The 6,639-nt window shown below is 35.5% G+C and overlaps 1 non-coding gene across 1 annotated transcript; it reads right to left on the bottom strand.

Moving 5' to 3' along the window:
* Nucleotides 1-4,972: 4,972 nt before the first annotated feature.
* Nucleotides 4,973-5,045, bottom strand: Trnav-cac. The gene has a single exon. It is a non-coding gene; the product is annotated as a tRNA-Val (tRNA).
* Between the last annotated feature and the right edge of the window lie 1,594 nt (nt 5,046-6,639).

Genomic DNA, 6,639 nt, shown 5'->3' with positions numbered 1-6,639 from the left:
TCTCATTATTGGTCTAAAAAATAGTAATTTGAATCTGGTTCTTTATGAAGCAATTTGAAAGTACTTTATTTTAAAGGTAGAAACATTTTGGTTAAGATTTTGGGAATCAAAGTAAGAATCAGTTTTCCAAAGGATCAGCTAATTAGGCAATTTAATGTACAAGAAAATGATTCCCCCACAGAGAAGGTTAATGGATTTTTCAGTGTAAAATCATTTGCCTAGAACTAAGTGCTGATTAAAATGCCAGATATAAATGGGTAACAAGTTAATTGCAAAATAGAGAAGCTAACAAACTTTATTTTACCCTGCAGGGAAATAATGTAGTCTGAAGTAATATTTAATCAGTATGTGGAAAGCACAATCTTTTTCCCATGGATCTATTAATACATTGAAATTCAGTAAAATAATAAAATATATTGTTAATATGAATATGTTTCACATATGCAGAAAGAATCTCTAAGTAGAGTACAAAGTAAGTTTTAAAAAACTTAGGTTTAAGAAAACTTATTGTAAGCATTCTTATTTTTTATTTTATGGGGAATCAAAACTGGATTGTGAAAGCCTAATAAGAAAATGAAGTTTAAAAAAGGAACGTGTGGATACCAGAATGAGGTTGGTGTTAGCAGTGTAAGGGAATTTCAAGGTACCTTTCCTGTTCTTTGTGGAAGGGATCTACCATACCTACAACTGAAATTACTATAAATGTTTTAAATGTCACAGAACTTCATGGTTCTTGACGACAACCTTAAAATGCCATAAGGTTGACACAACACGGAGGATAAGAGCTGAACACTGACGTTCCCCGGTGGAATGCTGCAGTAAAGATCAGCTTGGCGAGGTCCTCCCCTCCAGCACACCTTGGGTATGCTGTCATCTCTTCTCTCTCCGCCATCTGCTCCGGAGCCTGGATCCTGGTTCAGCCAGCTCTAGGCCTCCAGAGCCACGTGCTACTTTGCAGACTACACAAGGAGTGCACCGCCTGCTGTTCAGGTTCACAGAGTTTTCACTATTAGAACCATCAAGACACTAACCAAGGATATTACAGAACCCCTTGTTTTAAAGTTATTAGTAATTTTAGTATCTTGTTTAAAATGACTGGTATATAAACTCAAATAATCCCAGCAGCTCTGGAGGCTGAGCCAAGAGGATTGTGATTTCAAACCCAGCCTCAGCATCTTAGCAAGACCCTAAGCAACTAAGCGAGACCCTGTCTCTAAATTAAATATAAAGAAGGGCTTGGTAGTGACTCAGTGGTTCAATTCCTGGTATCATCATCATCATCATTATCATCATCATCATCATCATCATCATCATCATCATATTGAAAAGTGAAAAAGTGAACGTTCCTTCCCATTTTATTTCTATTCTGCAAAGTGGGTAGATAAGAAATTTGGATAATAGTCTGCTGAATAACCTTGGAAATGCTAAAGAGTTGAAAAATTATGTAAAATAGTGATTAGAAACTGAGGCCAGAAAAGTTCTCCCTATTGCACCAGGAATTGGCAAAGAAACTTGTCCTCTGCTGGAAACCCTCCCCAGAAAAGAATCATTAGAGGTGGGACATAGAATGTCGCCATATGCAGGTGTAATGTCTGGATTTTCATTGCTCAAATAGGGAGAAAATCCTGACTGGGAAATTAAAATGAAAGAACAATCGGGGCTTCTGGAGTCCTAAAAGAGGAAAACTTAAGTGCACTTTGAATACATGTTCAGACCAGAGTAAATGGGTTTCACTCTCCACCAAATTACATCATAGTTGAAAATTATAACACACACTCACACACACACACACCTACCATCAGGGAGTATAAACAAATAAAACGAAAAGGAGACTTAATACCTAAGAACTAGAACTGAATCACTTCAAAGACTAAATGTAAGTTATTATTAAAAATCCAAATTGTACCTATCTCAGTAAATAAATGGCTTTTAGTGACTGAAATTTCTGAGTCTGTTATTGTGAAACACAAATACTCAGTAAAATAAGCTCTGAAGAAAACCTCAATTTGAAAATGTAAAAACATAGAAAAGAGGAATTAGAGTTGTTTTACCATGAGATTAATTTAAAATACTTTTGATACCCGAACAAATACTCTGAAGTTTTTACTCTTAAGAAATACATATGAAAGAGTACAGCAATTCTGTCTCTGAGTAATGCAAGCATAAGAGAAAGATGATAAGAATATTAAGTAAGCCTGAAAAATATGAGGATCATGAAATAAATAAATTCTTGGCAAGAAAATATCTAGAATCAATTTTGATGTAAAGTCAAAACTAATAAGCATTCTAATTTACCAAATCTTAATGATTTAATATATTAGAGAAAAGAAAACAGAATTCTCAGCAAAAATTGAGAAATGGGTGTGCACAACAAGGTTTAACCTCAGAAAATTTTATACATCCCCTGTGTCTGTCCATGTGTCTCTCTCACGTCTTTCCACTTTGACATAAAAAAAAGGAAGAACAAGTTTTTGAGTAATTATATTTTGGTATTAAAACAGTTAAATAAAATGGTTACCTCTCTTTATCTATTTTTAGTAGTAATTTGCCTTAGTATTACTTCAATAATTAATGATCACCCTGTGCTTGTTGCTCTTAATATAGAATGTGTAGAACCACCCAGAATGAGAGCACTTTTTAAATAATGTCAGAACAAAAAGTGCTACAGAACAATAGGAACTGAAAAACAAGGCCAAAGCCAGTGCAGGACCACACAGCATTTAGTGCTATATCAAGGAGGAATGGAGGTGGTTTTAAGAGGTCTGGCTTCTCTTAGCCAAGACAAAGGACAGACTAGTACATACTGTCTTAAAAAATATTTTTCTTTAAATCTTATATTTTAATGGATATATGGTAAGAATCCAGAAGTGGAATGTAAACTAGCACATTTACATTCATTTCTAGGACACTTTTACTTCTAGTTCACTAGATTAATTAATTTTAATGCCTTTCACCATGTCCTAATTTATATATATCTAGCTATGGTAGATAACTTTTTCTTATTCAACATTTATCAGGTAATTTACAAAGGACTTCATTACAGAATACAGTCATTTTTAAAAATTCATAAAGCAACAGATGAAATTGTTTAAAACATAGATACAGTAATATCACAGGATATGAAGTCTGTGTAGACACCATGGTCTTTATATTTAGCTCCTAGTTTAAAGAAAGGTTGACTGTCTTGGATGTTTAGTTTTAAACCTTATCTCAAAAAACTTGAATGAACTTCTCCCATGTCTTTAGACAGGGATACTGGTGGTAACTCGTGGACAACTGTGGGTTTGGCACCTTTATTCATGATCACTTTTTACTTTGTGGAATGACTTTAAACTCTTTGAAGATTTACATTCCCACTCAACAGTATGGTATTTTATTTTTTCATGTTCTATTTCCCCTTTTCCATATCTCATTTCTCTCATTTTAGAATCATGTTAGGAAAATTTATTCTCCTTGTCAGATCTTCTGTTTTTGCACTGAAGAATCCTTTCAACATTATCTTCCAGGTTTTATAATAGCCATCTATTTTTTTTAATTTTTTAATCTTGTTTTTAATATATAAATTCTCTACCTTCATTTTTGAGTTTTGCACCTGGTGAGGTGTGATTCATTGAGCTCAGGTTTGAAAAAATAATCTTTAAGTTATAAAGTTTCAATCATATATACTAAGATCAAGAAACAGTTTTAAAGTTACCCTATTTGCTATAATATTTTAAGTACAATAATTTTAAATGAAAAATATTTAAAATAAATTAATTTTCTTTCTCATTTGGCAATCTTAATGAAGGCATAATGACTCACTCTATTTTTACTTATAATTTTATCCTATTAAAAATGCTTTTTCATTTACTATTCATGTAAAATTATTAATAGAAATTCATCACTGCTTAAGAGACATGAGTCAGCCAAGAGGCAAGTTAAATAAAAATTCATGTTTTTCTCCATACACAAAATAACTTTCTAAGCACACTTTATGGTGGAAAAAAAGCCATTAAGATGGCAAGTAGCACAAACAAGTGTGCTGAAGGCTGAAACTGATTCTGAAGGCTCATGCCTCTTCCACAGCACACCATCACAAAGTGAAGGTTTCTAAAGTCTGGGAGACTAAGGTGGATATTTTTAATGGGAACAAGTACTCTTGTGATACTAACAAATTGCAGAGAAAAAATGTTTCATAAAAACCATGAAATGCAGGAAACCGAGAGTTCTGAGAACTATCTCAGATGTGAGCCACCCAGTAGACCTGTCTGACCATTAGATTTTGTTCACTTTAGACCTTTTAGAGTGGGAAATAAACACTGATTAAATAAATCACTGAGATGTGGGGTTCTAAGCAACATTTATTTTCTCAACTATACAGTCTAAAACATTACTCCTAATGGCTTGAAGTACAAGTCTTTGGGACATATTTTTCAAAGATTTTTAATTTTATTAGAATATACATTTAATGTGCCACATTCTTTTCCAAATCTCTTATGGAACAATATAAAAAAAATTGACATTATGCTTGACCATACTTAGGGAGTCACTTCAAGAACTGTAGAGTCATTCCACTCATGCCAAGATAATATCATATTTACATAAAGAGTGAGTTTTTAGGTTGTTTGTGGAATAAGGTACAGATTCTATTTAAAATATTAGCAAAAGAAAATACAATCATTGTCAGATGAAGTCCTGATATGTAAAAATAAAATCACTTAAAAAAATCCAAGCTAGGCATTGTGGCGAATGCCTGTAATCTTGGTTGGCTCTAGAGACTAAGGCATGAGAATTGCAAGCTCAAAGCCAGTCTCATAAATTCTGCAAGATTCAGTCTCAAAAAAAAAAAAAAAGAAAAGAAAGAGCTGGGATTTGGCTCAGTAGTTAAGCACCTGTGGGTTCAATTCCTGATTTAAAAAATAATACTAATAATAATTCTAAATGACATCATGATAAACACAATAAAAATTTGTAACTGAACTTTTTTATTTTTTGGTGGTACTGGGGATTTAACCCAGGGCCTTGTGCATGTGAGGCAAGCACTCTACCAATTGAGCTATATCCCCAAACCTATAACTGAACATCTTACTAAACTCTAGCTTCCTTCTGTGACTTTTTTGCTTTTGCTAGTCCTTCTCTTATTCTATACTTTCTGCCCCCCCCCCAAAAAAAACTCATACCTTCCACAAATTATCTTCATAAAGGAAAATATCTGGACATCTTCATCCCTTTGGTAAGGATTGTCAAGCCTTCTATTATGAGTTGAAAACTCTATCCTGTTTTTAAATTCGGTACTTCTGCCTGTTTTTCTGTCCTTTTGTTTAAACTTGTGATTTATAACTGCATAGTTACAATTATGGTTTACATTCCTTCCTTGCCTTAGAACAATTAAGCCTTTTGGACACTTAACTCTAAATCCCAATACTCCTGCTTTGATTTTTCTTTGGATTCAGTACATCACCAGGGTGGTTACAGGTCTTAATGCAAGCAGTTTCTGTTTGATCTGGTCCTGCCTTCCTCCCTTGCCACAGTCTGGCTGGGCACAAATGCCGCAGTCTGGCTGGGCACATAATCACGAGCCACCACACAGCTTGTAGATTCAAACAGCAACTCTTTATTCCCGAACTCACACCAGCCATCTACAATCACATTCTGGGGAAATCCACATTCTCTGCCCAAATCCACCTCCACTGGGCTTCTATCTCCCAAAAAAATACTGTCTGAATCCCATGAGAACTCAAGGGGAACTCAGGCAGCAGGATACACCCTATTCCCAGCAGGAATAATCTTAAACCTGGAATGCCCTAAACCCGATTATCCTAAACCAGGAACACCCTAATCCCAGATCCTCCCTGGTCCTTGAGCAAGGTCACCTAACTGCAATGTCACTGCAAAATATCCTATTTCCAGGAGTCCTTCCACTAAGCAACATGGGGTACGCTGGCAAGGAAATTGTCATACCTACTTGGCTAATGACCTTGCTCAAGGACCAGGGCGGATTAGGGTGTTTAGGATAATCTAATCAGTTCCCGGTTTAGGTTCCAGGTTTAAGGTTTAAGATTATTCCTGCTGGGAATAGGGCGTATCCTGCTGCCTGAGTTCCCCTTGAGTTCTCATGGGATTCAGACAGTATTTTTGGGAGATAGAAGCCCAGTGGGGGTGGATTTGGGCAGAAAATGTGGATTTCCCCAGAACGTGTTTGTAGAGTGCCGGTGTGAGTTTGGGAATAAAGAGTTGCTGTTTGAATCTACAAGCTGTGTGGTGGCTCGTGATTGTGTGCCCAGCCAGACTGCGGCATTTGTGCCCAGCCAGACTGCGGCATTTGTGCCCAGCCAGACTGCGGCACTCCCTCTCATATATGGTGTTCAATTTTTTTGTGCTTGGCAAGACTTTTAGTGAGGTTACATCTCATATACCAGTTTTGATGTAATGAGATGCCTTTTTGCAAATGTTGTGGATGTGATAAGTGGATGTGATATTGGGACTTCATGTCTTCTTCACGGAGTAAAAACATTGTCTTATTCCTTGCTTACATAACTTGAATTGTTGGAGTATACAAACCAAGCTTCATGTAGTTCTGATCTCAAAAGTTATGACCACTACATGTCTACATTGTATAGGGAACTTGATGTTTTTCAGGGCTACTTTACTTTAGGGAAC

Source organism: Marmota marmota, unplaced genomic scaffold (genome assembly GCF_001458135.2).
Source record: "Marmota marmota marmota unplaced genomic scaffold, marMar, whole genome shotgun sequence".
NCBI lineage: Eukaryota > Metazoa > Chordata > Mammalia > Rodentia > Sciuridae > Marmota > Marmota marmota.
The sequence above is the reverse complement of the archived record's forward strand: the minus strand, read 5'-3'. Positions and strand labels throughout refer to the sequence as shown.